The sequence below is a fragment of the Myotis daubentonii genome, chromosome 3, assembly GCF_963259705.1.
Source record: "Myotis daubentonii chromosome 3, mMyoDau2.1, whole genome shotgun sequence".
NCBI lineage: Eukaryota > Metazoa > Chordata > Mammalia > Chiroptera > Vespertilionidae > Myotis > Myotis daubentonii.
In genome coordinates, this window is record NC_081842.1 from 117,821,663 (window position 1) to 117,841,590 (window position 19,928).

Genomic DNA, 19,928 nt, shown 5'->3' on the forward strand with positions numbered 1-19,928 from the left:
GTCTGCTGGGACCCAAGGGCATAGGGGCTGAAACCCAGCTCCAAATCTCCACCTGCCCTAGGCAGCTTGCCCACTGCCTGGGCCATGTGAGGGCTGTTCAGTGCCTTCAGACTTGTCGGTTAGAGCAGAGCTGGATCCTCCTGAGTTGGTCTCAGTCCCCAGGATGAGGAAGGGGAGGCCTGCAGCAATATGTAGGGGTACATATGGGAGCCACTCCAAGGCCTCTCAGCCCCCCTGCACCATGACAAGGGCCTGTGGAGCCCCTAATTAAGCAGTATCCAGCCCCCTTCATTGTGGGAAAGCTCTCATTAATGGAGCACTAAGGAAAGCAATGGGATGGAGGTGGCCTGAACTCTGGTTTGCTGTGATGTTCCTCTGCTCTTTTAATGAAAAGCCCACAGGCTGGTTTGTTGATGTGAACAGAACATGCTGGAGTTCTCCCTCCCTGTGACAAGAACCTGGAGGTATTTTTGGAAACAAATCATGAATCCTTCCCCAGTGCAAGACGCCTGCCACTGTTTCCGGGAACAGGTCCTCCCGGTGCAGCTGTCTTCATCCTGCCTGGGCCAGGAGCTGATGTCAGAGAAATTTGCAAAACTCGAGGGATGTCAAACACTGGGGGTGGGGAGATGTCATTAGGGTGAAATGTGACAATTAACGGGTGTACTTGGCCCAGTGCCTGGACCCTGAGGCTCAGTGGTGGGAACCTTAGAACTGCCTTGTCTGGCAACCACTAAGACTTCCATTTCAGAGATGAGCAAACTGAGACTCAGCAGAATTCCCATAGAAACTTGGGTTGTACCAGCTGGGGTTGGGGGTTTTTGCAGTAGAGCTCAAGCGTCGGGATCTCATTACTCTCTGTGTGATTTTCATGTGCAGCCGTGGCTGATGTTCATGGGTGCAGCTGTTCCCACTACCCAAGCCTTTCCGATCATGATATTGCCAGGGATATGGCTACCATACAGATTTCAATTTTCCTTGCAACACCAGTCCAGATCAGCTGGGGGCTCAGGAACCTGCATTTTAACACACGACTCCAAGCAGCCTTTCCGATCATGATATTGCCAGGGATATGGCTACCATACAGATTTCAATTTTCCTTGCAACACCAGTCCAGATCAGCTGGGGGCTCAGGAACCTACATTTTAACACACGACTCCAAGCAGCCTTTCCGATCATGATATTGCCAGGGATATGGCTACCATACAGATTTCAATTTTCCTTGCAACACCAGTACAGATCAGCTGGGGGCTCAGGAACCTGCATTTTAACACACGACTCCAAGCAGGTTCACTGACCCGTGGACTAAATTTGTCTTGCCCACTTGCCTGGGCTGGTGATGAGAGTGGGTTTATCAGAGGCTCCATGCTCCCTGCCTCCCATTCCTGTGGGTCTTTTCATGTTTCTCCAGCTCTTGGGCTCTCACAATCTGGCATCATGATATCCAGGCCATCCCTCCACATGCTGCCACCAGACCTATGGGCACCAGAGATTGCAAAGAGACTGGGGAGAGTGGCTGGAGAGGTGATTGCTTCTGTTTTTATAGAAAGTTTTAGACGTAGGGCAAGCCTTGCTTGAGGTTGCACAGGGGTATTTGTGTTTGTTTGCTCACCATTTTACCCTGGCTTAGCACCCACCCCCAACTCAGAGCTCTCCCAGCACCTGCTACTCTAACCTCACTGTTATCAGAGCTGTCTTGTGGAGAAGGGACAGGGAGCTGAGTGTCCCTATGTGCATAACTTACATGGCAGCTGGGAAGTCTGCACGGGACCATCATAGCCAACCTCAGAGCCACACTGGCTTCTGAGCCTTCTCAGCCTGGTCACCTCAGTGATTCTCACTGCTTCCACCTTACAGAGGAGGAGACGGGGACTAGAGAGGGGTAAAAACTTAACTGGGGTCACGGGGCTGTTTCCTGCTGTACGTGGCAATGATCTTTCTCTCCCAGCATGCCCCACGCCAAACCTGAACAAACTTGCTCTGGTGCCATGGTGCATGGCAGGGCCAGCAGGCCTCCCCACCCCTTTCCTACCTCCCCATCTCCTATAGTCTTTCCTCCACCTTCTGAACCCCTGGCATGGGTCCCAAGATGGTGTTCTGTGTTCTGGACTCCGCGTTGAGAGGGGGCAGGTCACATACGCACATATGGAGATGGCATGATGAATAGGATAGAGGATGACAAAGTATGAGAAGATTAGTAATGAAACTAGAGGCCCGGTGCACAAAATTCACACACGGGGGGCAGGGGGGGGGCATGTACCTCAGCCCAGCCTGCACCCTCTTCAATCTGGGACCCCTCAGGGGATGTCCAACTGCCAGTTTAGGCCTGATCCTGCACCAGCAGTTGGACATCCCCCTCACAATCTGGGACTGCTCGCTCCTAACCACTCACCTGCCTGCCTGATAGCCCCCTAATCACTCCCCTGCTGGCCTGATTGACACCTAACTGCTCCCCTGCCAGCATGATCATCCCCAACTGCCCTCCCCTGCCGGCCTGATCACCTCCAACTGCCTTCCCCTGCAGGGCTGAGGGGACTGGGGGACTCTGGCTGGATGAGGCAGAGCTGAGGGGAATGGGGGACTGAGGATGGATGAGGTGGGGCTGAGGGGACTGGGGGACTGAGGCTGGATGAGGCGGGCTGAGGGGACTAGGCGCTGCCATCATGTGGCTGTGGGTGCTGCCATCTTGTAAGGGTGTGACAGTCAATTAGCATATTCCCTCTTTATTAGATAGGATGGGGGGAAATCATGAGGCCTCCAATAATCAGTTTCTTATTCAAACTTGCTAACAACCAAGGTCATTACTGTACTGACAGCTTAATTAATGATGTTGTAATTAAGGTCAACCCTCTTCTGACTGAAACTACACTTAGCATGGTAACCACCCTCTCACTGGCCCAGCACATTGAACATGGGAAGATGGACTGAAGGAAATTTGCATTGAGTATGAAATACAGAGTTCCAGGTGGGGGGGCTAAAGCAAGTCTCCTGCCTCCCTCGACATGTGCTCATTCATTCACTTACTCCACCTGGAACTCACGTGGCTCCTTTCTCCATTCCTCTAGGGCTTTACTCTAACCAAGTGTAGCTTGCAGATCCCACCCTGACATTCTCTCATCCTTTCCCTGCATCTGTCTGCCTACCACTGTGTCCAAACTTGGTTGATTGGTTCATTTTCACCACTAGAATGTCAGCTGTACCAGGGCACAAGGTTTGACAGTGTGTTAGTTGCTGCTATTTCTAGCACATAGAAATGTGCTGGGCATATAGTAATTGTTCAGTAAATCTTCATTGAATGAACGAATTATGGATCCTGTATGGCCACTGCCCTAAGCAGTAGGGCACAAAGCCAAGTAAGAAATAGTTTATGCCTTCTGGGAGCCTGCAGACCTGTAGGGGAGACCCACGTGAACAGACAGTGTCAATATAAAGTGCCAAGGGCCAGCCTAGAAAGATGGCCCAGTGATGGGAGGGTCACCGCAGACTGCAGCATGCATATACTGTGAATGGGGGTTGTCAGGTGATCAAGAAGGGAAGAGCACTCCAGGTATGCAAATGTTGGGCCTCAGATCCAAGTGTTTTGCAGGCATTAGCTTATTTTACCTTCACAGTGAGAGGTGAAGTTATCCCCATTGTTCATACAGTGCAACTGAGTCACCGAATAACATGCCAGGCAAAACCCAATGAGGGGTAGAGGCTAGACTTGAACTCAGACAATCCAGCTGCAAAGTCCAGCTGTGGTACTTGGCTAGACTGGAGGCTTTTGCTGAAAGTGATTGTGTCTGGCCTGAGCCCCGAGTGAGAGGAGTGAGAGATGAGAATGGAGGTGTAGACAGGATTCAATGCAGCGGCTGTCTGGAGTGCTAAGAGGAGGGTCTCCCTGAGGCTCATGGGCCATGAGGAGTGATTGAGGGTTCTGAGCAGGGAGGGGGCCATGGTTACATTGTTGTATCACAGAGGGAAGCTGGAGGGGAGAGTCTGGGCAGGGCTCTCAACCATCCTTTTCTCATGCCCATAGCAGGGCACACATGTCTTCAGAGAGCAACAATGTCCCCTTCCCAGGGCCTTGGACCTCTACACCCAACACAGGACAGTCAGAAGAACCACGGGAGAGTCAGGAACTTGCTGCCTGCAGGTTGGGTGAGGAAGAGTGTGGCTTGTCCCCTGCAGGTCTGATGAGGGCCTTGGCTGAGAACCAGGGTACTTCTGCGAAGGCCTGGTGCGTAGTCAGTAAGGTAGCTCTATGCCCTGGGCTGAGAAAGGCCCTCTCCACCTCCCATCTGACTCCACTCTAAAGTCAGCTCTGGCCTGGGTTGGCACTGGGTGGCCTGGACAGGGGCCTGCACTTTCCTGTGAAGCACATTAGCAAAGGTAACAGGTCAGTGCCTACCCAGGACCAGGATGGGGGTAGTCCTTGACAAAGTGCTTTCCTGCCCTTCCTCCTGCCTCTGGCAGTAATCCTATGGGGAAGGGTCTGCCCTTCCTCCCCAGATCCCTCTCTCCACCAGCTCTAAGCTGTCTGCCCTCGGGGGAGGGGCCGGGTGCACAGCAGAGGACAGGTAGAAGGGCTGGGGTGGCCAGGCAGACCCAGAGCAGGTCCCAAGACACAGTTCCGTCCCTCCTCTCATGTATGCTCCGCCTAGAGTTAGAACGTGGCCATCGCTCAGGCCCTCAGCACTGAGGGTGCCTTGTCTGGCAGCACTCAGGGCCTCTGGATGAGACCAGCTTTGTCACAGCCAGTGGAGGCCTAAGAGGCATTGTTTCTGGATGCTAAGTACCCACCAGGCTCAGCATGAGGTTCCAAGGCTTTCCCCTGGATGCCTGGGAATTGGGCAGCCGCTGTTTGCCCCCGCCCCCACCCCTTGCCTGTTCACTGGCTTTTGTTTTCTCTTTCTCCTTCCACTCACCCCTGCCCTTTGGTCTCTGAGACCCTAGACCTCCTGGAAGTTCACACTGCAGGAGGGTACTTCACTCCATCCAGCTCTGCCCTGGCCTTGCTGTGTGACCCAGGGCCAGCCTCTTGCCCTCTCTGGGCCTGTGACCTCATCTGGAGCCAGTGGCAGGGTCAGTTCTTCTCAGTTCTGTTATATTGAAACCCACAAGGTGCTGGGGAGAGGGTGGTGGCAGTCAGAAGCAGATGTGAACTATAGATGCTCTGCTCTCTCACTTGTAGTCACCCTGGGGCCATTGCCCACTCTTCATTCACTCAGCCCCCATGCTAACCAGCCTTTGTGCAGGCCTGATGGATCTGTAACTAACTATCCATGGACCAGGACAGGCCCTCCCCACATGGAACTGACAGTCTAGATAAGGGCCACACAATAAATAAAGCCACCGAGGCCACTACACTCCAATCTTGCCTTACCCTTTCAGGAGAGCTCTCACCACCACACTTGCCCATGCTAGTTCCTCTGCCAGGAATGCCCTTTCTCCCTCTCACTGCAGACCTCAAGATCCAACTTATGCCTCTTTCTTGATTCCCCCAGGCAATTGGTCCCCTGCTGAGCTCCTGCATCACTGGTCCTCCCTTTCTGCCATAGTGCAGGCCCTTCTGTTGTCACCACACCAGCTACCTGCTTCTCTATCTCCATCCAGTCTGGAGTCTTCTCAGCATCCCTGTGGCCCTGGCCTGGCCAGACACCAAGAACCTTTTGTTTTAATTGCAGTAAAATACATATAGCATAAAATTTACCATTTCAACCATTTTTAAGTGTCCAGTTCAGTGGCAATTGTGTAACCATCACCACCATCCATCTCCTGAAACTCTGTCCCCATCTAACACTAGCCCCCTCTTCCTTTTCCCCCAGCCCCTGCAACTGCCCTCTACTTCTGTGCCTGGGAATTTGACTCCTCCTGGTCCTCATGTGAGTGGGATCACTGTATTTGTCCCTCTGTGAATGACTTATTTCATTGTCTGCAATGGTTTGGCAGGTGTCATAATTTCCTTTATTTTTAAAGCTGAATACTTTTCCATTGTGTGTATAAGCCACTATGGTTTGTCCATTCATCTGTCCATAGGCACTTGGGTTACTTCCACATTTTGGATACTGTGAATCATGCTATCATGAGCATGGGTATGTAACTGTCTCTTTAAGTACCTGCTCTCAGTTCCTTTGGATATATACCCAGAAGTGGGATTTGGGGGTAATATGATAGGCCTATGTTTAATTTTTTGAGAAACCACCATACTGTCTTCCTCACAAGCAGCATCATTTTACATTCTCACCAGCAGTGCACAGAGTTTCAATTTCTATACATCTTTGCCAACACTTACCATTTGGTTTTTGGGTTGGTTGTTTTTTGTGTGTGCTTTTCACAATTGCAATCTTCCTGGTGTGAAGTGGCACCCATTGTGGCTTTGTTTCTTCAGGATGAGTGGTGAAGTTCAGCCTCCCTGTCTCCAGCAGAGCACTCAGCCCAAGGCCCCCTGGCAGCGACTCTGGAAGGGAGCCCGACCATTCTCCACTGTCAGAATCCCTGTCTCAGGGCAGGGGTAAGGGGCAAAAGGAAGCTCGGGGCTCCCAGCCCAGAACCCAGTCCTCCAGGACATAAGTAGCCCATGGAGTTGGGTGCTTGGGGGTACCTGGGATGCAATAGGTGCTAAAAAAAATTTCAGCCACACAAGTAATACCTGCTTCCATCTTTTTTGTTGTTCTTTATTTATTCATATAACTGAGAGAATTTATTCACACGGCCTCGAAATGTCTGCATACAGTACAAAGTCACCTCCCCGCTCCTCTTCCCACAGGCCACCCCTGTGTGCAGTTTCTCCGGGTCCTTCTGGAGCTGCCCTGTTCATGTGCATGGTGCTTTATTACCGAAGCGCCTCGGCCACCAGCCAGTTTTATCTCCAATCACTGCTTTACAGTTCTGGATTTGAGACTAAGCTCAGTTTGAGGGACATGGTGACCAACTGGCCTCAGAGGGGACAGCCTCCCTATGGCGGGAAGCTGTGACCCATTGTTTGCAGTGGGGTCTCCAAGAAGGATGCAGGGCCATGGCGGGAGAGGGGGCTGATGGGATTGATTCTGGAGTGTCCCAAGATGAAGATCCCACCAGGCCTCCTAAGAGTCTATTTTTGCAGCTTTGCCATTATCACCTTGGCTGACTCTTTGTCCAGATCAATTCTGTTGGGCACGTAATTTAGTACCTGTTAGGTGCTGGGCCTATGCTGGACCCTAGGAAATAGCAGCTCCTGCCCAGGGAAGACAGATGTAGGTGCAGCGGCCAGTGTCAGGAGCAGAGGGTATGTGCTGAGGGCTTTCAGCGTGGCCACACTACCCGCTCCGGGGCCATTGGAGATGTGAGCAGGCATGCTGGGGGGATTCAAGGACAGGTGTCTGATTGGCAGGGGCCAGGAAAGCTAACACCCTTCAGTGTGGGGGACAGGCCAAGAAATTGTGAATATCTCACCAGATATTCATGGAGGTGGAAATCCATGTGTAGTTATCTGAGCCTGGGACCCCACTCCATTTGACATCTAAAGCACAGAATGCATCTCACGTGATTTTAACATACAGTAAGTTTCCCAGAAACACAGCTGTCCTCTCTGATGTTGAGGGAAGGTTAGACTTCAACATGTTCAGAGCTCTGCCAAGAGCTGTCACTGTTCAGAGCATCGAGTTACTGAGGGCACTGTCCCTTGTGGCACCCAAGTCGCAAGATGTTATCATTGGGGAAAATGGAGTAAAGTGTACACACGGTTTCTCCATGTTATTTTTAACAACTACAGGTGAATCTACAGTTACCACAAAATAAAAAATTTAATTAAAAAAAGAAAAGCCAGGGGCAGGTGTTGGTCTGATGGGCTAGACTCCCGGTGACTGTGGGAGAGGAAGGCCAGTGACCTCCACCCCCAATCTCAGTCCCTCCATGGAATGCCTGTGTGGCCACCAACCTCGGCTGTCTGCCCCTCCCTGATAGTCGAGACCTTTTGACCCCTTCACCCCTTCTCAAGGCTAAACCCTGGACAAGCCTCCTCCCCCAAGAAAGGCAGCATAGGTGTCCCTTTTACTGTCCGCTGTGGTCTGGTTGGTCCCAGTGACGAGTTAGAGAGCCTGGAGCAGGGTCTTGTCCACTCTCCCAGAGCCCCTGCTAGAGCCAGAACCCAGTCCCACCCCGGGCCCCTCTGGTGGGCTTACCTGCTCCCTGTGCCCAGTGATCCTGTCACCCAGCCTCTGCCTTACAGTCCCCATTCTCTGCCTCTCGCCCAGCAGGGAACTGGAACAGACACAAACCGAACATTCCTTCAGATGCCATTTTGAAGACAAAAATGAAAACCAGCCAACTAAAACTATAAGGTTAAGTGAAGCAAACACTTTTGATGAGTTTGTCATCCTGCAAATTAACTATTCAGGGAATTGGCTTTTGGTCACAGATTGCAGGAGAGACTGGGGCAGTGAGGTCAAAGCCAGACTGGGCTCTATGTCAGCTTGGACCTTGAGGGCCAGGACCACTAGACAGAACCCTTCCCTTCTCTACTTATCCGATTTCATGGGAATGAGAAGGAACTGGGTCTGGGCCAGAAAAACTTGGAATCTCCCCCGTTTCCGGTCACACTCGATCTTATTGGACACTGGCCTGACCTCAGAGGGACGAATTCTCCTAATTATGAAAGGGTCCCATCACACTGGCCCCTAAGCTCAGCAGGCAGCCAATCTGAGCGTGTTAATTGCAGGAAGTTTTATTGGCTGCTTTGGTTTCACTTCTCATCAAGATGGTCCCAGAGGGAAAGTTTTGCTTTTTTAAAAAACCTCCCCCAGGACAGAGAGAGAGAGAGAGAGAGAGAGAGAGAGAGAGAGAGAGAGAGGAACATTAATATGAGAGAGAAACATTGATTGGGTGCCATCCGCACGTGCATCGACCAGGGATTGAACCGGCAACCCCTCAGTGCGCAGGATGATGCTCAACCATCTGAGCCACTCTGGTCTGGCATGTGGAAACTTTTGCATTTTTTTTTAATATATTTTATTGATTTTTTACAGAGAGGAAGAGAGATGGAGAGGGATAGAGAGTTAGAAACATCGACGAGAGAGAAACATCGATTCAGCTGCTTCCTGCACACTCCCTATTGGGGATGTGCCCGCAACCAAGGTACATGCCCTTGACTGGAATCGAACCCGGGACCCTACAGTCCACAGGCCGACGCTCTATCCACTGAGCCAAACCGGTCAGGGCAACTTTTGCATTTTTAATTGCCATGATTCTCCCTGAAATGTGCAGCCTGAATGTCACAACTCTCACTAGCCCCTAGATGACATAGGCATTTTCCTCACATTTAGTCTTCATTATCAAACAAGAGAGAGAGGTGCTGGCTTCACTTCGCCCAGAGGGGGTGGCTGCAGGCACCTCCTGAGTCCCTTAGATCCCTCCTCCTTGGTTGGGTTTCAGTCCCTGACTATCTCAAGGGTTGCTGAGTGATCAGGGAACCTTGGAGGAGCTCCCTCAGACCAGCAGAGGTGGGGGCAATTGGGGCCTTTTCCAGTCCCTCCTCCTGCTGCAGGGTCCTGTCAGCCTCCAAGAAGCTGCTCAGATGGAACCCCTGATCTGCCACCTGGTGGCTGTGTGACTTGGGGCAGATGACTTACCCTCAGATCCCTTGTCTGTAAAATGGGGCCAATAATTTTAACTTTTCAGGGCGTCCATAAGGATTCAGTGACAAAGCTCATGTAGAATCGTAACCTGTAAATATTCTCATCTCTTCCTTCCCAATTCTCCCTGCACAGGAATAGGCTTGGGGACATGCTGGGACTGAAGAAACAAGGACACCTAGGAAGGGAAAGAAGCCAGGCGAGGGCTGGGGGAGTGGATTAATCAGAAGCCTTCGGGTTGCAAAGAAACTCACATCAAAAGGGATTTGAATGGTCCCTGTCAGTGAATAGCACAGAGTCGGGCTTGGTGTGGCTGGGTCAGGGTTCCACACCCTCATCGCCATCTCCCCCGAGGCATGTCCTGGCCTCCTCAGAACCCTCGCAGCCTGTGGGTCAGCCCTGGGGCTACTGGCCATTCTTTAAATCGTCTCCACGGCCTAGAGGAGGTTGTGTGCCAATTGGCCAGCCCTGTCACTTGGCCACCCTTGGAGCTGGGCGGATGGTGTCTGCCCCACCTGAACCACTACACTAGGAGTTTGTTGGAGAAGAGACAGTGACCTGAGGCTGGAAACAGTCCATTGGGTATGCTTGGAGTTAGAGGGCAGCATTGGCTGAGCCGGCAGCCTCAACTCTGTAGTGGGCAAATGCCCATGGCTGCCGCAGCCACAGTTAGGCACCAAGGAGGCAAGCCCATGGCCCTGACCCCAGCGCAGAGCATGGAGGCATTGACTCTGAGTGTGGGGCCTGTGCTGTGTGGCTGGGAGGAGGTGATTTGCGGCTGGTTCCGTCTGGGTACATACACAGGCTCCTGAGGCTTAGGATTCAGCTATCTACCCCCCATAGAGGCCGCCATACCTCACTCTTTCTTTGCCAACTGGGATCTATAAACAAGAACCCTTTTTCTTGCTATTTCATATTTCTTCTTTTCTTAGTAGCATATATTTTTTTAAAAAAAAACCCAAATCCCAGCTGCCTGGAGCAACGTGTATTACCCAGGAAATTCATCATCTATGTCCAATTGACCTCACATCCTTTTTGCCAGCACTGCAAGGAGGGGGCTGTGTTGAGCCTCTTGGGGAGGAGGAGTGCAGGGAGAGGCAGAGGGAGGGTTGTGGAGCAGGCCTGCTGGAGCTGCGGCCCCTGAGGCAAGGGTGAGGACACACAGAGGTGACCACAGACAGCACACAGGTGCTCAGGCACGAGTTATTTCTCTGAGGGGGTGAGGGCCACTGATAGCCTGGATTCTACAGCTGGAGCGAACAGCACCCTCACATTTGCCCATGACACTTCCCAGTTTACAGAGCACCCTGGAGGCAGAATGGGGTTCAGAGGCCTATCTGTAGAAGAGGAGAAAGGCTCTGGTGGGCATGTAGCTCATCTCAAGGACTCCTGGGTTGAAGTGGGATTCAGACTTGGGTATTCTGGGTCTGGGTCCTGGGCCCAGCAGTGTGTTCCCTAGACCACATCGTACTCTCTGAATGCTCTCTCTCCTGTTCTCAGGTCACCTCCTCCTGGACCCTGTGGCTGAGGCTTTGGCCAACCCCAGGGCCCGCGGGCTAGTCAGATCCTGCTCTGACCGCACACACAGGCCCTCCCCCTCAGCAGCCTCCCCAAGTTGGGCTATGCTTATGACTTTACCTGTCCTGCCCTTGTTCCTTAGACATTCCCTTGGCCTGTCATCAGGCCTCAGACAGGTGTCCCTGCTAGGGAGCCCCAGATCTAGACAGGACATGAACCCAAGGAGGGCAGGACTCATCCAGGGTCACCCAATCCATCAGTGAAAAGCCAGGGCATGGAGTCAGGCTTGGGATGACAGGACTGCTTACTCTCTCGCCTAGGGCCACATCTGTTTCATCACTGGCATTGCACACATATCAGAGCACACGGTCTCTGGGCCAGGCCCTGACCCCTCCCTACAGCCACAGCCCCTTTTTTCTGTGGCCAACGTGCCAATCTTGTATCCACCTCCCAGCCTTTGTCCTTTTAGTTCCAGCTTTCCCACCAGATTGTAACCAGCCTGGGTCCTCATGGCCCACTGCTGGGTGTCCAGGCCTGGAGCAATGCCTGAAGACAGTAGCTGCTCCACAACTATCTCTCTACTGACTACGGGTCCAGAGACCTTGGCGTGCTGCAAAGAGGAGGTAGCACTTGAGCCAGGCCTTAGTGAGAGACCAGAGTCTGGCACAGAGCAGTCCTCACTGTTTTCTGGGTAGGTGAAAGGTGTCCCACTTTGTCTCCTTCAGCCTGAAGTGTGTTTTCTGCCTCTTCCTTTCATCCAGAAAGCCCTGGCAAGAGGGCAGGCACCTTGTACCAGCCTTGGCTGGGAGCGGGGGGCATGATGGGGAAAACCAAAGATAGTCTGATGGAGAAGCCACAGAAGCTAATGGAGCAGAATGCCCACTGAGGGCTGGCCCGAGGCTAGGGAGCTGGTGGGAAGAAGGAAAGCATCAAAAGGGTTACAGATCCCAGTTCCCAGGGGTCTGGCTTGAGGGTCTGGTGGGTGGCAGTGCCGTTGCTGAGAAGGGCCCCCCAGTATGTTGGCTGCTGGTGCACAGAGAGGTCTGAGGGACATCCAGGGAGGAGCTGGGCAGCACCCAGCTCAGTATTCTGTAGGGGGGGGGGAGGGGGTAAGAGGTCAGAGGCTGGGATGAACACCCCACTCTCATGCTCCACCTTGTTCAGCTAGCCAAGGGCAGACTCTTCCTGCTGTTGCTGCAGCCACTGTCCACCCTGTGGGGCAAAGGCACCCGAGGCTTCTGCCAGAGCTGCAGCCATTTGTTTGAAGGGAGCTCCATGTCCCAAGGAGGACAGATGCATGGGAACAAAACATGTTGTGATGGCATCTTGCAGCCCCTGAAATAGAAGCACACACACCCCCCCCCAGATCTATAGCCTTTAGGCCAGTGGATCTCAACCTTCCTAATGCTGCAACCCTTTAATACAGTTCTTCATGTTGTGGTGACCCCAAATTTCATTGTTACAAATTGAACATAATTAAAGCATAGTGATTAATCACAAAATCAATATGTAATTATATGTGTGTTTTCTGATGGTCTTAGGCGACCCCTCTGAAAGGGTCATTCGACCCCCAAAGGGGTCGCGACCCACAGGTTGAGAACCGCTGCTTTAGGCTGAGCTTCTTTCCTCTCCAACTCCTTTCTCTTATGAATGGGGGTGGAAGGGTTAGGGCTCCCCATCTTTCCAGAGATTACCACAGCCCTGGATCCAAAGGCTAGGAGTCCCCAAGAACTCTGCCTCCCTTGTTAAGGCTTCAGGCCCTGCTGCTGCCCTCAAGAAAGTGTCCCTGGCACACATCTCGGGTCTGCCTCCTGTTCCTGCAAACTGGGGGCCCCAAGCTGTACAAAACTTGGCTCCCCTTTTTTTCCCTCTTGCCATACCCACTCTCCAATCCAGTCTGGCCTGCAGTAAAGGACAGTATCCAGGGGCCCTCACTTGCTGTGTGACTGGGCACAAGTCCCTTCCCTTCTCCTTGTCCAGCTCACTCCTCTACAAGGTAGGAGTTATAGCAATACCTGCCCCAATGTGATTGGAAAGACAAAAACCACATGTCCAGCACCTACACAGTGTTTTTAACTTCCATATAACTAAAATAAATCAACACACTGAGGTAGGGCCCTGACCGGTTTGAAGAAACGGGTGATAAATCTAAATGAAAGAACTTGTTAGTTAAACCTATTCCACAGAGAGTCCCTCCCAAATACGATGAACCTAAAGAGGCCCATACTATGACACATCATATTAAAAGGCCAAAAGTTACAAAGAATCTTCACAATAGCAAGAGAAAAGCACTTAGTTACATACAAGAGGCCTCCCATAAGACTGTTAACTGATTATTCAAGAGAAACTTTGTAGGCCAGAAGGAAATGGCAGAAAATATTTGAAGCGATAAGTAAAGAAAGGCAAAACCTACAACCAAGATTACTCTACCCAGCCAGGCTATCAAAGGAGAGATAGAGAGCTTCCCAGACAGGAAAAGAATGAAAGGAATTCATTGCCACTAAACCGGTATTACCAAAAAATTTAAAGGATCTTCTTTAAATAGGAAAGAAAAGAACTAAAATATGGATGAAAAAAATGCAGGAAAGATAAAAACTCTCACTGACAAAGGCAAATAGTAAAAGCAGTGGATCAACCAATTATAAAACTACTACAAAGGTTAAAAGACAAAGGTAGGGCCTTTTTTGCTAGCCTGTTTTTCTCAGTGGTTAGAGTGTTGGCCTTCAGACCAAAGGGTTGTGGGTTTGATTCCCAGTCAAGGGCACATACCTCAGTTGCAGGTTCAATCCTCAGGGTGCTAGTGGGAGGCAACCAATTGATGTGTCTCTCTCTCTGTCTCTTCCCCTTTCCCTGCCTTTCCACTCTCTCTAAAAATTCAGTGGAAAAATTATTCTCATTCCTTGGGTGAGGATTTTTTTAAAAAGACAAATATAGGAAGAGCATGTGTAATTACAAAAATAGATTAAGAGATACATACAAATACACACAAAAGAATGACAAAAACATAAATATGATTTTAGAACATGTTCACACTTAAAACAACCATAAACTTAAGCTGCTATAAACATAGCATGGTATATCTAAAGCTCATGGTACTATAACAGATATCCTATATAATAAAAGGCTAATATGCAAATAGACTGAACGGTGGAACAACTGGAGCAACCGAAAAACCGAACAACCAGTCGCTATGACATGTGCTGACCACCATGGGGCATGCGCAGAACATGGCAGGTGTCGGCTGCGGCAGGATGGTGGAGCAGGTGAGCGGGGGGTGCCAGACCAAGGCAAGGCACCAGTCACTGTCATTGGGGCAAGCTTCTGGTGGTTACTGAAAATTTTTTGCTTCCATGTGCCACAGTCCCACCCGGTGCTTGCATCTGCTGCCAGCACCGGCCCCGCTTGCACCTGCAACTGGTACCAGAGCTGCTGCTCACACCCGCTGCCAGTCCCTGGCGCTGGTTCCAATCACTCAGTTCGAGAAGCGGGTGCGAGCAGCGGCTGCTGGCCCTGATGGCCCCTGAGGGCTTCTCCACCTCCCCCTGCTCCTGAGGGACTATCAGGGCAGCAGCCACTTCTTGCACCCACTGCTGAAACTGGCCCCAATTGCTTTGCACCTTCAGCAGGTGCAAGTAGGGCCGGCACCATCTGTATGTGGGAGCGGTGGCTGCGGGAGCAGGATTGCTGGCAGACAGGGGACTGGGGGCCATGGCAGGAGGGGCCGGGCAGGGGCGTGGCCCACAGTTCCTTTCAAGGTGCACAAATTCATGCACTAGGCCCCTAATACAAGAAATAAGGAGAAAGGAATCCAAAATAGCACTATAGAAAGTCACCAACATACAAGGGAAGAAACCAAATGAAAAAGAAAGGAACAGAGTAGAACTAAAAATACAATCAGAAAATAATAAAATAGAAATAACCTATTAATAATCATTTTTAAATGTCAAAAGACAAAGGGTGACTGAATTGATTAAAAAAACAAGGTCCATATGTTGCCTACTAGTGACCAACTTCAGATCAAAAGATACACACAGACTAAAAATAAAGGGATGGAAAAATATATTTCATGCAAATAGAAATTTCAAAAAAGTTGGGGTACCAATCTACACTAATAAAAGAGAAACATGGTAATTGGCGTACGACCGCTACCCTTTTCATTGGCTAATCAGCGAGATATGCAAATTAACTGTCAGCCAAGATGGCAGCCAGCAGCCAGACAGCTTGAAACTAACATGAGGCTTGCTTGCCTCAGTGACGGAGGATCGTTGGAGGAAACCAACATTCCCCGCCTGTGGCTGCAGGCCTCTGAGCGGGCAGTTTAAGAAACATTGTAACAAATACCACTGGACTTCAGCCAGCAGATTCGCAACATTGTAAGCAAAGGCCAGAAACCTACTTTCAGCCGGAGGCCTAAGAGCGGGAGCCAAGCCTCAAGGTAAAGCTGGCCCAGAATAAAAAAAAAAAAAAGAAAAAGAAAAAAAGGAGCGGTTGGGAACTTCAGTCACTCCCAGCCTGAAAACAGCCCTCAGCCCCTCACCCAGACTGGCCAGGCACCCCAGTGGGGACCCCCACCCTGAAGGGTGTGTGACCAGCTGAAAACAGCCATCATCCCCTCACCCAAGCTGGCCAGGCACCCCAGTGGGGACTGCCACCCTGATCCAGGACACCCTTCAGGGCAAACCAGCTGGCCCCACCCATGCACCAGGCCTCTACCCTATATAGTAAAAGGGTAATATGCCTCCCAGCACCAGTATCAGAGTGACAGGGGGCAGCACCCAAACCCCCTGATTGCCCTGCGGCTCTGTGTGTGACAGGGGGCGGGGCCCCAACCCCCTGAGCAGCCCTGCTCTGTGCCTGATAGTGGGGAGCTCCCCAACCACCCCCCCCACGGGCCCTGCTCTGTGTGTGATGGGGTAGAGCCATAACCTCCCCATCGGCCCTGCCCTGAGTGTGAGAGTGGCGGCGCCCCAACCCCCTGATTGGCCCTGCTCTGTGCGTGACAGGGGGTGGTGCCGCAACCTCCCCATCGACCCTGCCTTGAGTGTGACAGGGGACGGTGCCCCAACCCCCCCAATTGGCCCTACCCTGAGCGTGACTGAGGGTGGCATCACAACCTCCCAATCCGCCCTGCTCTGTGCATGACAGGGGGCGGCGCCCCAACTCCCCAATCGGCCCTGCTCTGAGCCCGACCAGGGGCTGCACCTAGGGATTGGGCCTGCCCTCTGCCACCTGGGAGCAGGCCTAAGCCAGCAGGTCGTTATCTCCCGAGGGGTCCCAGACTGCGAAAGGGCACAGGCTGGGCTGAGGGACCCCCCCAAGTGCACAAATTTTTGTGCACCGGGCCTCTAGTCTAATCTAATAAAAGAGAAACATGCAAAGTGACCGCACCTCCACTATGCCCCAAGCCATGCCCACCAGCCAATCAGAGCGACTATATGCAAATTAACCCAACCAAGATGGCGGCCAGCAGCCAAGGAGCTGGAACGAGCAGGAGGATTGGTTGCCCTGGTGATGGAGAAAGCCAAGCTTCCTGCCTGCCCTGGCCAGCTGTGGCCTCCACTCAAGGCAACAAAGTTTCAATTATAGAAGATAAATAAATCCCAGATACCTGCTTCCAGCCAGCCTCCACTGGGAGCTTGGGTGGCTGGGGGCCGTGGCCAGCCTGCAAACAGCCATCAGCCCCTCACCCAGGCTGGCAGGCACCCTAGGGGGACCCCCACCCTGAAGTGGCTGTGGCCAGCCTGCAAACAGCCATCAGCCCCTCACCCAGGCTGGCCAGGCACCCCAGCAGGGACCCCACACTGATCCAGGACACCCTTCAGGGCAAACCAGCTGGCCTCCAACCATGCACCAGGCTTCTATCCTATATAATAAAAGGGTAATATGCAAATTGACCCTAACAGCAGAATGACTGGGAATGACTGGTAACTATGACACACTGACCGCTAGGGGGCAGACACTTAATGCAGGAGCTGCCCTCTGGTGGTCAGTGTGCTCCCACACAGGGAGCTCTGCTCAGCCACAAGCCAAGCTGATAGCTGCCAGTACAGCAGTGGTGGTGGGAGCCTCTCCCGCCTCCTCAGCAGAGCTAAGGATGTGCGACTGCAGCTTAGGCCTGCTCCCCGCTGGCAAGTGGACATCCCCCAAGGGCTCCCGGGCTGCCAGAGGGATGTCTGACTGCCAGCTCAGGCCCAAACCCCCGGGGAGCAGGCCTAAGCCAGCAGATGGTCATCCCCCGAGGGGTCCCAGACTGTGACAGGGCACAGGCCAGGCTGAGGGACCCCCCCCCCTCCGAGTGCACAAATTATTGTGCACCAGGCCTCTAGTACTTATATAAGACAAAGTAGACTTTAAAACAAGGGCTATAAAATAAGAGACAAAGAAGAGGATTTCATAATGATAAAGGGATCAATACAATAAGAGCATATAATTCTTTAAAACATCTATGCACCCAACATAGCAGCACCTAAATATATAATCTAATGTTGATGAACAGCCTGGCTGGTGTGGCTCAGTGTTTGAGCATTGACCCAGGAACCAAGAGATCACTGGTTCGATTTCTGGTCAGGGCACATGCCCCGGTTATGGGCTTGATCCCCAGTAGAGAGTGTGCAGGAGGCAGCTGATCAATGAAGTTTCTCTCCTATTAGTGTTTCTTTATCTCTATCCCTCTCCCTTTCTCTCTCTCTCTCAAAATCAATAAAAGTGTATTTTTAAAAATATTGATGAACATAAAGGAAAAGATTGACAGTAAGAATACTAAAGGATTTTAACACTTTATTAAGTGTTAAATGGATAGATCATGCAGACAGAAAATCAACAAGGAAACAATGGCTGTCAATGGATTAGACTAGATGGACTTAATATTTTTAGCGTATTTCACACAAAAGCAGTAGAATATACATTTTTTTTTTCAAGTGCACAGGGAACACTTTACAGATAAACCATATTAGGCCACAAAACAAGTCTCAGTAAATTTAAGAAGCATCTTCTCTAGCCACAATGGAATGAAACTAGAAATCAATTACAAGAAGAAAACTCACAAACACATAGAAGCTAAATACCATTCTATTAAAATCAAGGAAGAAATCAAAAGATACCTTGAGACAAATGAAACTGAGAAGATGACGACAACAACAACAACAACAACAACAACAAAAAAACCTATGGGACATAGCCAAAGCAATTCTAAGAAGGAAATTCATAACAATACAGACCTACTTCAAAAAAACGTAAGCACTCTCCCTTTATACCTAAAGAAACTAGAAAAAGAAGAACAGAGTAGAAGAAAGGAAATAATAAAGATCAGAGAAGAAATAAACAACATAGAGACTGAAATAATAGAAAAGATTAATGAAATCAAGAGCTGGTTCTTTGAAAAAAAATCAATAAAATTAAAACACCTGTAGCCAGACTCATCAAGAAGAAAAAGAGAACAGGTCCAAATAAAATAAAAAATGAAAGTGGAGGAGTGACAACCAACACCTCAGAAATACAAAGAATTATAAGAAAATACTACAAACAATTACATGCTAACAAACTGGACAATCCGTGGGAAATGGATAAATTCCTAGAAACATATAATCTTCCAAAACATAATCAGGAAGAACCAGAAAATCTGAACAGACTGATAACTACTAATGAAATTGAATCAGTAATTTAAACAAACAAACAAACAAAAACTCCCAACAACAAAAGTCCTGGACCAGATAGTTTCACAGGTAAATTTCCCCAAATTCGAAGAAGAATTAACACCCATCTTCTCAAACTAGTATATATATTAAAAAAGAGAGAGAGAATGGAAGGTTTCCTAACCCATTATATGAAGCCAGCATTACCCTCGTACCAAAACCAGAAGAAAAAAAAAAAAAACACTACAAATGATGAACACTACACTACAGGTGAACATAGATGCAAAAATCCTCAACAAAGTATTAGCAAATGAAATTCAGCAATAAGATCGTAAAACATGATTAAGTGGGATTTATTCCTGGGATTCAAGTGTGGTTCAATATCTGCAAATCAATTCACTTGATACTCCATATAAACAAAATGAAAGATAAAAATCATACCAATATAGAAAAGCATTTGATAAAATTCAACATTTATTTATGATTTTTTTAAAAACCTCTCAGTGAAGTGGGGATGGAGGAAATATACTTCAACATAATAAAGGCCATAGATGACAACCAATAGCTAACATCATACTCAGTGGTGAAAAACTGAAAGCTTTTTCTTTAAGATCAGGAACAAGCCCGGCCAGTGTTGCTCAGTGGCTGAACTTGGACCTATGAACCAGGAGGTCACAGTTCAATTCCTAGTCAGGGCACATGTGTGGGTTGTGGGCTCGGTCCCCAATAGGGTCGTGCAGGAGGCAGCAGCCGATCAATGATTCTCTCCCTTCCTCTCTCTGTAATCAATAAAGATATGTTGTTTTTTTAAAAAGATCAAGAACAAGACAAGAGTGTCATGTTCACCACATTTATTCAACATAATACTCAAAATCCTGGCCACAGCAATCAGACAAGAAAAAGAAATAAATGACATTTGAGTTGGAAAGGAAGAAGAAAATCTATCATTATTTGCAGCCCAGCTGGCGTGGCTGAGAGGTTGAGCGTCGCCCTATGAACCAGGAGATCATGGTTCAATTCCCGGTCAGGGCACATGCCCGGGTTGTGGGCTGCATCCTCAGTGTGGGGCGTGCAGGAGGAGGCCAGTCAGTGATTCTCTTTCATCATTGATGTTTCTATCTCTATCTCCCTCTCCCTTCCTCTCTGAAATCAATAAAAATATATTTTTTAAAAGAAAACGTAGGCAGTA

The 19,928-nt window shown here is 50.1% G+C and overlaps 1 protein-coding gene across 2 annotated transcripts in view; it reads left to right on the forward strand.

The window, feature by feature from the left end:
* The window catches only part of IQSEC1 (IQ motif and Sec7 domain ArfGEF 1), a 384,674-nt gene that overhangs the window by 191,311 nt on the left and 173,435 nt on the right, over positions 1-19,928 (forward strand). The gene's annotated exons all lie outside the window — the stretch shown is intronic.